The sequence below is a fragment of the Dermochelys coriacea genome, chromosome 1 (assembly GCF_009764565.3).
Source record: "Dermochelys coriacea isolate rDerCor1 chromosome 1, rDerCor1.pri.v4, whole genome shotgun sequence".
In the NCBI taxonomy this organism is placed as follows: domain Eukaryota; kingdom Metazoa; phylum Chordata; order Testudines; family Dermochelyidae; genus Dermochelys; species Dermochelys coriacea.
Window position 1 is genome coordinate 198358209 of NC_050068.2, and position 13423 is coordinate 198371631.

The 13423-nt window shown below is 44.2% G+C and overlaps 1 protein-coding gene across 9 annotated transcripts in view; it reads left to right on the forward strand.

Moving 5' to 3' along the window:
- Positions 1–13423, forward strand: part of CMSS1 (cms1 ribosomal small subunit homolog) — a 387357-nt gene that overhangs the window by 330422 nt on the left and 43512 nt on the right. The window lies entirely within an intron of this gene.

The following is a 13423-nucleotide window of genomic DNA, read 5'->3' on the forward strand; positions in this document are numbered from 1 at the left end:
TTCTGGGTACTCTTCTGGCTCTGTCAATCTTTTTCTCACTTCAGCAGGTGGGTATTGTAGTTGTAAGAACGCTTGATAGAGATCTTGTAGGTGTTTGTCTCTGTCTGAGGGGTTAGAGGAATAGCGGTTGTATCGTAGAGCTTGGCTGTAGACAACGGATCGTGTGGTATGATCTGGATGAAAGCTAGAGGCATGTAGGTACGAATAGCGGTCAGTAGGTTTCCGATATAGGGTGGTTTTTATGTGACCATCGCGTATTAGCACCGTAGTGTCCAGGAAGTGTATCTCTTGTGTGGACTGGTCCAGGCTGAGGTTGATGGTGAGATGGAAATTGTTGAAATCATGGTGGAATTCCTCAAGGGCTTCTTTTCCATGGGTCCAGATGATGAAGATGTCAGCAATGTAGCGCAAGCAATCCATCGGTGATCTTCCTGAAAAAACCATCCTAGCCACTATGGATGTAGAAGCCCTCTACACCAACATTCCACACAAAGATGGACTACAAGCCATCAGAAACAGTATCCCCGATAATGTCATGGCAAACCTGATGGCTGAATTTTGTGACTTTGTCCTCACCCATAACTATTTCACATTTGGGGACAATGTATACCTTCAAATCAGCGGCACTGCTATGGGTACCCGCATGGCCCCACATTATGCCAACATTTTTATGGCTGACTTAGAACAACGCTTCCTCAGCTCTCGTCCCCTAATGCCACTACTCTACTTGCGCTACATTGATGACATCTTCATCATCTGGACCCATGGAAAAGAAGTCCTTGAGGAATTCCACCATGACTCCAACGAGAGACTGCTGAATTGGAATTAATTTGTAAACTGGATACAATTAATTTAGGCTTGAATAAAGACTGGGAGTGGATGTGTCATTACACAAAGTAAAACTATTTCCCCTTGTTTATTTCCCCTCCTACTGTTCTTGTAAACTGCTGGAAATGGCCCACCTTGATTATTGCTACAAAAGGTTCGTCGCCCCCCACCCCGCCCTGGTAATAGCTCACCTTTCCTGATTGCTCTTGTTACAGTCTGGATGGTAACACCCATTGTTTCATGTTCTCTGTGTATATAAAATCTCTCCACTATATTTTCCACTGTATGCATCCAATGAAATGAGCTGTAGCTTACGAAAGCTTATGCTCTAATAAATTAGTTAGTCTCTAAGGTGCCACAAGTACTCCTTTTCTTTTTTGTAATATATGAATATTCACTGTTAAGGGCAATGCCCCATATGGAGGTTCTTTAAAAGTACTAACTAAATGGGGTATGTGGGTGTGGTTTAATATTTCCACAAAGAGGCATTTTTGAAGCAGACCACTGTTGTTCAGTTAGATCAGGGGTGGCCAACCTGAGCCTGAGAAGGAGCCAGAATTTGCCCATGTACATTGCCAGAGAGCCACAGTAATATGTCAGCAGCCCCCCATCAGCTCTCCCCAACCCCCCCCGCTCTGAGCACCTCCTGCTCACCAGCAGCCCTGCTTATGAGTGCCTCTCCCTTCCTCCCTGCACCTCCCGATCAGCTGTTTCGTGGCATGCAGGAGGCTCTGGAGGGGCAGGGGAGGAGCGAGGGCATGGCAGACTCAGGGGAGGAGGTGGGAAGGGGTGGGGTGGGGGCAGGGTCTGTGGCAGAGCCAGGGGTTGAGCAGTGGGCACCTCCTGGCACACTGGAAAGTTGGCGCCTGTAGCTCCAGCCCTGGAGTTGGTGCCTATACAAGGAGCCGCATATTAACTTCTGAAGAGCCGCATGTGGCTCCAGAGCCACAGGTTGGCCACCTCTGAGTTGGATGATTTTTTTCAATTGATTTATTTTCGGAGTAAAATCATAGTCCCTGGACAGTTGTTGTCATTAAAATTCTGTGGCACTTTTCACATGACTAGCGGTGTTAACCCCTGTGTCCTGTCCAAATTTTAAGGTGGCTATTACATTCGATTCTCAGTTCTCCTGTGATTTCAGTTGGATACAGAGCCTTGCTGTTTTAAATGGTGGGTAATATTGCTTGCAATGTTAAATCCAGTGTTGGCAGCATTTGAGTTGTTTGTAAAGTGGTTCTTGTATATGCAAGAATAGAAGCATCTTGGAATCCATCAGAAAGGCCCTAAATATGTGTGAGATATTTATTTTATTGTTTTAATAAGCACCCAAAACACTTTTAAACAGCTGAGAACCTCATTTTCCATGTTACCTCAATAAAGCCAAAGTTTCTGGAAATATTTTTTTAAATTGCTTATGAGCTGAAAGAACATGCAAAATTTCAGTGCAAAGGTAATTTTTGAGAAATTTAAGCAGCTGAGAGATTTGAAAGAGATGAAAGTGTGTCTGAACCTTCACTATAGTGTCAATTATTTTAACATTGCCATGGCAGGTGATAGGTCTGTTTTGCACATCATGTTAAAATATAAAGGCATCTTGAAGCACCAGTTGTTCCAGTGAGGTGCTAGTTATGAGGAAGTTAACAAGAATGGGAAACAGTAAAATGGGCTGTCGTATTCTTAACACTGTATTTGTTGGTTTGTACTTTGACCACCTAGGATTTCAAAACCAGGTAAATAGATATATTTTCTAAAAGCATTTGCTTTCTGTCCCTGTTAAAAGAGCATTGTGGTCCCACTTGCCTCATTATGTCAGAAAGCAGAAGTGAACTACATCAGACCTCTCAGTTGTAGAGGAACACAATGATTCTGGTTAGCATCCAGAGGTACTGCTGGTTAGAAAGAGGATAACCAGCTATTTTTATCTGTAGCCGCTCTTCCTCTGTCATGTTTGTGCATTTCCCCTTTTTTGTAGTGATACCTTTTGATGCAGTATTTTTTTTTTTCAATGTCAAGTAATCAGGACGCTGAATTCTAGTCAGTCTGCAACCTGAGCCTAATTTAGAGTGTTGTAGAGCTAATCTCATATGACACAGGTCCATATAAGTTATTTCAATTGTGCTAGGTTAAACATTTCTACCTGTCTGTCACTTGTAGACGGATTCCTTTTTTCTGTTCTGGTTCACTTCCAGTTAGTGAATCAAGGTGAACTCATGACTGGTTTGGAAACATCAGCTCTGGTTGAGGGTGGAGGGGTGTTGAAAGAAGAAGCTGGAAAGGGGAGTTGAAGGGGAGATAATTCTTAGAAATGCTTCGTGAAGAATTCTTTGCAGATACAGAGTATGACAGATATTAATGTCTGCATACTAAACATCTTGGACCGTGTCCGAGCAAATCTAAAAATAATATGAAATGTCACCATCAAGCACTGTTCTTGCCAGCTGAAATGGTAGGGTTTTTAGTTCAAGTTGCCACTAAGCAAAGGAAGAAGGAAACTATGTTGAGCACTGTACCAGCAGACTTGTCCAGCAATTCAGCATCAGTAATTTTTTCTTATGAATTGACCAAGAAGAATATTTACATTCTGTGAGAAATTTTTCTTTATGGAACAAAGTCATGCCTTTATTTGGAACCAATAAGTATAAATCTTTATAGATTGTTCATACAGCCACAGTTTAGCATAAATTAAATAAAATATCCTGGGAAGGCATTGGGACCGTCTTGGTCATTCCTGAACAGGACAGGCTTTTTGCCTGTTTGGTTGGTCAGTTCCCTATTTCTGCTCAGTCACATATGGCAAGTGCCCATGGGTCTCAGATGTGCATTACAATGCTTTCTTTGGCTACAGTCCACCCTTTCAGAAGCCTCATTGCAGTTAAAGTAAGGGATTCTGGAGTCCATTTGGTATCTCAGAAGGCCCACTGCCCTGAATAAATGGGGAAGCCTGTTCTGGAAGAGGAAAGCCCAGTGCATATGAGCGAGGGCAAGAAAAGATGGACTGGATGGATTGCTGTGGTTGGTGAGAGACGTGGAATGTGAAACATAGGCAAGAATCAAAGGTAATCACCTGATGTAACCATTGGGCCAGGTTGCCACCTCTGCAGCCAAGGACAGACTAAGCAAAGGTTGACATAGGAGCTAGAACTAAGATGACAAAGTCATTGTAAGGCAAAGCTTCATGTGCCACTGTGAACCGTGCCTACTAATAATTATTCTGGTAGTTTTCAGCTACTTGCTTGTTGCTTTTAGGACCCAAGTGCTAAGATATCTGAGTATTTGAATGCATTCTATGTGAGGGGCCCTGTCATGGACCCACAACCAGAAAGGCCCGGAAGAAGTTACTTCCACAAGTTTTACTAAGTTGGAAAATCTTTCGCAGTGCAATAAATTGGAAAAGAAAGATCTGTATTATTTTTTAAAGAAGAGAGGCACTTTGCTGAGTCAGTCTCTTTTTCCATGTAGCATCAAAGATTTCCAGTGAGCTATAATTATTCTGCCCCTTTATGTGATTGAACATTAATTTTTCATTTCCTGTCTTTACACTTGCTATCTTAACGCTTTCTAATATTTAATCATGTTTTATTGTCTGAATTTTAACTTGTTTTTTTAATCCTTAGCCAAGAGGGAAGCATTTGGGGTTTTTTTTCCCCAGTCTTCTCAATAGTACTTCAGGACACTGCTTACTGGGGGAAGGAAGGGAGAGGGAGAAGGAATACAGTCAATGGCTTTGGAACAGTTTGTATAGTGGGGGGTGCTGAGAGCCATTGAACCAAACTGTAAACCCTGGATACAATGGAAACCACTTCAAGCCAGAATGTGCTGCCGCACCCGCAGCACCTCTGAATACAGTCTTTTTGGTTGGGAGGGCAGAAAGGAGGTGGAAATGTTTTGCCATTTGAGTCTTTTCTCTGTCCAATTTACCAGAGATGCTTTGGAAGTGAGGGGAGGAACCACTTTTCTTGTAGCTGATTTTGATGATGTGTTGATCTCTCCTATTATTATTATTATTTTATTACTACTACTACTACTACTGTAGAAGACCCAGTCATCGACTAGGACCCGATTGTGCTTAGGGCTGTACAAACACAGAACAAAAGGATGGTAAAGTGTATTTTTTCTTTTGTAATAAGTTTGCTTGGCAACCATTTGACCATCAACTAGGATATCACACCATGGAAGGTAAGGACTTCATGTCAGCTGAAGGGAAGAACTCAGATACTCCTTCACCAAAAGCCTAGGACTCTACCATTTGAATGGAGGGATAACCTGCTTTTGATATTCACCGTATAGTCCTTTTGCACATATCTGAGTAATTCTGATTCCATCCAGTAGGCAGTTCCAACTGCTGCTGCCCCCAACCTTCAGTGCTTCTTCTCTCTCTACTAGACCAGATATCTCTCTACCATCAAGATGCCTCTTTCTTTAATCTGCCCCTGTGACAGCTGCTATTCAGATCCCAGTTCAGCCTAGTTCAATTAAAAGCAGCTAATCTGTTCCCCAGAATTAATGAGCATCATGGCTAGGCTGGGAAGGAAAGTGGGAGTTTATCTCTCACACGCTGCCTTGAGGAATAGTAATGTGGTAGTACTTCAAAGGGAAAATGCAGCTTTCTCCTCTCCTAACCCCACTTTAAGACCAACCATGCTGGTCAGCACGACTGTGGAGTTAGTAGGGCAACTTCTAACTGAACTAGGATGAGCTGGAAGGCGGTTTTTGTTCTGCAGCAGTTTAATTTAAAGGAGAACTTGACTGAAGCAGTCACACAATGTACGCTTGAAGTAATTTATGGAGAACAGAAAAAGACAAAAATTCAAAGAACTGCATTAACATTAAGACTAATTATCCATTTCACTGAAGAATTAGATAATTTTAAATGACAGAGGTAAGAAAAAGATGAGAAATTGTTTTTTGATTTTTTTTTTATTATTTTTCCCCAAGTAATCTGAGATTTCAAGCAAGAGCATAGTAACTGGGGGGGTTTTCCCCTGTCTGAAGCATTACACAGAGCTAAATATTTCTCTTTGTGGTGGCAGCTTTGGGAAATAAAATTCTTCCTAAATTAATGCGTTTGTTGTAGGTAAGCCTGAGAAGGAGCCAGAATTTACCAATATACTTTGCCAAAGAGCCACAGTAATACGTCAGCAGCCCCGCATCAGCTCTCCCCCACCCAGCCCCCAGCGCCTCCCACCTGCTGGCAGCCCTGGCAGTCAGTGCCTCCTCCTCCCTCTCCATGCCTCCCGCCTGCCACAATCAGCTGTTTCATATGTGCAGGAGGCTCAGGCGGGGAGGGGGACGATTGAGGGTATGGCATGCTCGGGGAAAGGGACAGGGGCTTTGGGGAAGGGGTGGAGTGGGGGCAGGGCAGGGGGTTGAGCAGTGAGCGTCCCTGGCACATTGGAAAGGTAGTGTCTGTAGTTCCAGCTCCGGAGTCAGTGCCTGTGCAAACCTCACCTGGCAAGGAATAGTCAGTGAAGTCCAGCCCCACAGCTCCTCTCTGTTTCTCTGCAATGCACAGCCCCTACCACTGTGTATTCACAGAAGATATTTGTTAAGCTGCTTTGTTAGAGTCAGTACAGCACAACTTACTAATTTAATTGGGGGTAAATACACTCTTCTCTTCAAACACAGCATTGAAATGGTTTATAGTAAAAGTAAAACAAATTTATTAACAAAAGAGCATGGATTAAATGATATCAAGTGAAAGAGAGAAAGACAGAGCAAATAAAAGGGAAACATGCATCTAAAAGTCTAAATCTTTATCTGGCAAGATACAGTCTTTGTTCAAGATGGTCTCTTTTATCCACAGTCTCCTTTCCAGCTGTTTACTGTCCAGGAGCCATCACTGAGATCAAATTGCTTAGTTTTTTTTGTCTCTTAAGATCATCTTATCAGATGTGGAGCTTGCCAAGCCAATTTGTGGCAGCCTCATCAGCGAAGTGCAGAACCCTCAGACCACCATCAAATCTGGTCAGAAGGCAATCACCAGTGATGTGTAACATTGTCTTTCTCTGGCCACAGCTGCATGTAGGAACCTCTCTTTGGCTTCAGGTGTGAAGGCCAGCTATACTTTGACCCTGGACCATTCAAAATCGGTTCAGAAAGGCCCATGAACAGCATGGGAAGTCAAAACTTGGTACACTCTTGGCTGAGTCAATTATAACAGACTTGTTTCTGATGTCAGCTGAAGACCATTCTTCAAGCCAAACAGACATCACAGAGAAATCTGGGCAGGCAAGAGGGCCCACAATGGGTGCTTCAACAGCAAGCGTACTGTTGGATGATCAAAGAGGTGTGTGTATTTGATCTTCTTAACCATTCTGGCTGTAGCATCCTTATAATGGATGTGCTTAATGGATGTGTGCTTATGGTACTGATGTGGGTTGAATCATCCCAGCTATGATGCACATGGGTGAGTGTAGTTGTGTGTTAATCAACTTGGTGTGAAATGAACGGAGCCAGATCAGACCACAGTATTCTGCTGCAGAGTAACAAAGGGCTAACCCAGATAATAGGAGAGTTTGAGAGTTTGCTCCCCTAGAAGTGCCAACCAATTTGCTTAGAAGGTTGTTATGCCTCCTTACCTTAACTGCAATGTCCTCAGGTGGTTAAGATATGGGAAGGACCTCTTTAGGGTGACTCTGAAGTAGACTGTATGGGATTCATGTTTCAAGTGATGAAATTAGGATAAATCACTGTTAATGTCACATTCAACTGCTGGCAGTCCATCAGCGCTGAGCTGCAGTATTCTCAGGACTAGTCTGATGGCTCAAACATTGAGGGAGGGGAGTGGAATTGCATCAGGAATGTTGGCTGACAAGTGACCGACATTCAACCCCAGAAAGGACTTTGAATGCAGTCTGCTGATTGGATAATCAGTGTCTCCAGTATGAACTCTGTACTCATGGGGTGCGTGACGAGATCACTGATCCATTGCCCCGTCTCTTAAGGTGAAGTCTCTTTCTCGTGTATCATTGTGATGGGGTGTTCTTCTCCCACCAGCCCTGAAGGGGTTAAGGTGGCTCAGAAGGAGCCAATTGACCATATGGGCCACACCAGGGAGAGAGCTAGGGACTGAAAAAAGCTAACTGATAAAGCCCAGAGTGGGCACAGAGAGGTGGGGCAGGAGAAGACCCAGGGGGAGCGAAAGCCCCTTGACCCTAGCCATGTGGGAGGGGCTTACCCAGAGGAGTTATGGGGAAGAAAGCCTGTGGAAGGCAGAGTAGGAAGAAGCCCAGGAAAGGAGCCGTGAGGGTTGAGGCTGTGTAGGCCTTGGCTGCTGATGATAGGGTCCCTGAGCTAGATCCTGGAGTAGTGAGCAGGTCTGGGTTCCTCTAGCAGCCACTTGGAAGCAGCTCAGGAGTGGTGAAGGTGGCATCTGGACAGTTGGTCCAGAGTGATGTCAGTGCCCCAGAAGGCGAGGACTGAATAGTAACCTGGTCAGAGGGCTGAGTCATGAAGAGGGAACATCCCAAGACCCAGAGAGAGGCCAGGGCACAAGAACCAATGGAAGGAGGCACGAGACCAGGTGAGAGCTTATCCCCAGACCCAGGCACAAGAAGGTGCCCCAACAGTGAGTGTATCCTGTTATAGTCGGATAGGGATTTCTTCATCTTACAAGTCAGAAATGCTTCCTGGGGATTCAGTTCCCTGTGTTTCTCTGGGGTGCAAGAACCATTGTTAATTCTCTGTTCAGGAACAAGATATCCCCTACTGGTTTAGCTTGATAGCCTTATTTACTGCTAATATGTAAACTGAGGTAAACCCACATTCCATTGTCTAAGACAGACGTGTTTATCACTTGGGCTAGGCTGTCTTGTCTTAAACATCATGCAGAGGGAAGTCATAACTTCATATATAAGTTAACACCTGCATTTTACAACAATATTAACAACCTGTGTGGTGTTGGCTTTCATATGATACCTCACAAGGCATATTTTGTATAAGTATTATTGCAGTGGTGTGAATACAGGGGTGCTTTGGGTCACAAGGAATCTGTCAGTTCTCGCAGATGAGATACAGCTGATGGTGGTGTGGTACTGAAAGAAAAAGTGAAACAGCACCAAAACCCTTACCAGCACTTTTATTTAGTTATCCAGATCAAAAGCATTAAATGAAAATGCAATACCCTTATATGAGAATAAACACCAATATAGGTGTTAGACTGTATCAATAGGAAAATTGATACAGACAACTATTCCTTTAAATAACAGCATTCATGCAGTAAACTATTCCATCCGTGGATGGACATCAAGTCACTAACATGTCAATAGAGGTGTAAGTCAATAGTTTATTAACAAACCAGATTCTGGAACATTGAAAGGGACATTTAGGAACCACAACCTAGTATAGTATGAAGGAGGAACTTGTTTTGTCTTTCATTCTGTGGGAGAGGTGCCGCCACATTTACTCACTTTGTGAGCAACCCATTAATTTTAAGGTAACTATCCACAGAGTAAGGGTGGCAGAATCTGGCCTTGTGGCATTTGAGCCCACACAACAAAACATTTCTAGCATTGCTAGAACTGGAGTTGACGTGGTGTCACAACCATGATAGTTTGAAGCCACCTACTGTATTGCTGGGATATGAATGACTGTTTCCAGAATAGGTGCCAAGTCCAGATGTCATGTAGAATAAGAAATAGTTCATTAAGACATACTTAAACTGGAGACATGTGCACGTAGGACATTTGTTATTGTGTTCAGAGCCTGCTTTTCTTTTCCTTCCAAGCTGAAAGAGGACAAGGATCTTGCATCGTAGTGTGGTTTAAAACTCAGACAGGCAGTGAACAGGTGGTGCATTGTTTGTGAGATTATATCATGGACACCATTTGTTCGGTCTTACATTTATGTAACCAGCAGTAGCAGGCTAGATACAAGAGAGAGGGTATTTATGGCTTACTGTTAAAGAACCTTATTCTTCCCTTTCTGGATATGCCAGATTAGGATTTATAAAGAAATGTTTAAAGATAGCTGTCAGTTTTCCTTGGCTAGCTGTTCCCTGTGCAATGCCTATAGTTATAGTATGTGACAAGTATCCTGAGAAGCAATTGATGCATCATTTGCACAGATACACAAATATATTCCAGTATGGACTCGGATGGATTCGATGGTGGGGTTGAACCGTGGGATGGACTGCATTCAAATAACCAGGCCATAGAATACGCTGCAGGGTTACAGCAGGTTGTGTAGAAGTTGGTAACTCTACAAACTTCCCGTGGGGTGGTGAAACAGAGAGTGAACCTATCACTTGCAAAAGCAGGATGCCTTATCTGGCTTGTCGCTAATGCCTTCTCACTACAGCCAGGGAGGTTGCTCCCCAAAATCCAAACAACACAGTTCCCTTAAATTTATCCAGTCTCAGGCCTCCATCCAGGTACCCATGTCAAATATGACGAAAATTTCTGTAAATCCTATTTCATCATATAAAAGAAAAGGTTCTATCAATCCCAAAGGATCGGACACATTACCTCCCAGATTAATGAATGTTTCAGATCTTTCCCAAATACGCACTACAGCCCATTCTTATTAACTAAATTAAAATTTATTAAAAAACGAGAGAGAGAGAGAGAGAGAGAGAGAGAGAGTATGGTTAGAAGATCAATATACATACAGACATGACTTCAATTCATTAGGTGCAGATTCATAGCAGAGATGGTGAGCTTTGTAGTTGCAAAGAGTTCTTTCAGAAATAGTTCATAGTTTATAGTCCAGTGTCCAAATATCATATTCAGGGTGTACCAGCATAACTGGGACCTCAGTCTTGCAACTCAAACTTCCCCTGATGAAGCCTAAGCAATCTGAGATGACAGAATCAGGACCCAAGGATGTTTTATACAATATCGTGTCTTTTGACAAGTTGGAGATCTCCAGGGAACAAAAGGTAATTAGGATGACTTTCAAGGAGGTCCATCCCTGATACTTAGCTATACAAATTAACATAAGGCCATTTGCTTGTTCCTTCACCATTCACAGTACATTTCAAAGAGAGATGAATACCGAGATATCCCATGTTTACAATTCATTTAAATGATATCAGAACACAGCATAGACAGGGACTATTGATTACATTGTCGACCCTACTTGTACATATGTAAATACACAAAAACACAAACATTATCTCCCCACATGTCTTTTGAGGGTTATTTACTTTGCAGGATGTTTAACCCTTTCTAGCCATGCGTCACAGTGTTAATGAAGGGTCATATCTAACACACCTATGTGGCTGGAGAGCATAATCGGTAGGCACTTTGGAAAGAAGTGGAGTTGATGGCCCAGAGAAGGAAACACTCACTCCCAGGTGGGTCTCTAAAAGGATATTATATTAGCAGGGGAACAAAGAGAGTGAGCATTTTATGGACTGACACAGACACCTGAACTCTAAGATCTAAATGAACTTGCTTAACCTGATAAATCTACAAAATTGTACGCTATCAGACTTGGCTGTTGTCCAGGACTAGATTATATAGGATTTTATATCTTTCATTGAACTGAAATGTCTATTTTTGAACAAACGTTTTCTGTTTAAGAGTTTTTAAAATGTAACCTGTGGCCCCTTATTCTGGTCACTCCTCGTGGCCACTAAGGTTTCCCCTGAGTTGTCCTATAATAGAATAAGTCCTCCAACAAGTGTAGAGATGCCACACTTTAGATGCAGTCATAGGTGCTGGAACTAGGGGGTGTGGGTTTCACTCCCTGGCTTAAAGTGGTTTCCATCATATACGTTTGGTTCAATGGCTGTCAGCACCTCCACTATATAAATAGTTCCAGCACCAATGGATGCAGGCTGTGGTTTCCTAGGACACTTCATGCTGAGACAGAAACAAAGAAGGCTGGGATAGGGCAGTCACAGGCTGCAGCCACACAGAATAGTGGAAAGTTTTGTTATCATATTTTTGTACATAGTTCCTGTTTATAATAAAGGGTTATCTTGACACCGGTCTGCTTGTCAGGCAGAGTACTACATCACAGATGGGCAAACTTTTTGGCCCGAGGGCCACATCTGGGAATAGAAATTGTATGGCGGGCCATGAATGCTCACAAAATGGGGGTTGGGGATGCAGGCTCTGCAGTGGGGCCTGAAATGAGGAGTTCAGGGTGCTGGAGGGGGTTCCAGGCTGGAGCAGGGGGTAGGATGGGGGGGATGAGGGCTCTGGCTGGGGGTGCAGACTCAGGGCTGGGGATAAGGAATTTGCGGTGTAGGAGAGTACTCCAGGCTGGGACCAAGGAGTTCAAAGGGCAGGAGGGAGATCAGGGATGGGACAGAAGGTTGGGGTGTGGGAAGGGGTGTAGGCTCCGGCTTGGGAGTGCAGGCTCTGGGGTGGGGCTAGGGATGAGAGGTATGTGGTGCAGGAGGGTGCTCCGGGCTGGGATCGAGGGGTTTCGAGGGCGGGAGGGAGATCAGGGTTGGGGCAGGGGTTTGGGGAGAGGCTTAGGAGTGCAGGCTTTGGGCGGTGCTTACCTCAAGCAGCTCCTGGAAGCAGCAGTGTGTCCCTTCCTTCTCTGGTTCCTACGCGGAGGTGCAGCCAGGCAGCTCTGTGTGCTGCCCTGTCCTCAGGCACCGCCCCTGCAGCTCTCATTGGCTGCAGTTCCTGGCCAATGGGAGCTGCAGGGGCGGCGGTTGGGGCAGCATACAGAGTGGACCCCCCTGACTGCCTCTATGCGTAGGATCCAAAGTGGGGCCATGCTGCTGCTTCTGGGAGCCGCATGGAGCGGCCCTCGACCCTGCTCCCTGGCTGGAGTGCCGGAGTGGCACAAGCCCCAGACCCCACTCCCCAGCGGGAGCTTGAGGGCCAGATTAAAATGGCTGGCAGGATGTAGTTTGCCTACCCCTGTACTACATGGTACCAGCAGAGGAAGGCACAGTGTGCAGGAAAACCCAGTGCAAGAGATAACATTGAAATGGCTGCTACAGAGCCTGTGCAACTGCAAGTAACTTCCTCACTAGCCCTAAGAATCAGGGGAAATGCTGAATATGCCTGGCAAAGGTTCATACAGCAATGTGAGCTGTCTGTGAAAGGCCCTGTGTCAAATAAACTGGAGGATGAGCAAAAGATTGCCCTGCTCTTAACAGTGGCAGGCACAGAAGCCCTTAGATGTATACAATGAATTCCACACAGATGATAGTGGGGGGAGAAAGGATGGCCTGGAATAGAGAGAGATACAGAGCACATAACAATGGAGTCAAAATAGTTGTGGGAGACTTTAATGGAGGAACAGTTCCAGAACTGGGAGAGTGCATGCTGGCACTTAATACAAGGTGAAAGGATTGTGGTGATAAACAGAGGCAAACAACTTGTCTTGGGCCTACACACTTGTGAGGAGCTTGGCCTCTTTAAGAGGCTGTATACTATATAGAGATAGAAAGACAACATAGAACCAGATATGAAAGTGTTAATAGCATCATGTGAAGATGTATTCACAGGAAATGGGTGCTTTCCTGTAATATACAAGATAAAGTTAAATGAAGATGCAGAATTTGTGTAGATTCTTTGAGTCCTGATCCATAAGGATATTCACTGTGAGTGCGCCTGCACTCCATGTGTCTGGTACTGGAAAATTTTTCGGTAGCAGTATCCGTTGGTCCGGGTCCATGCTTGGG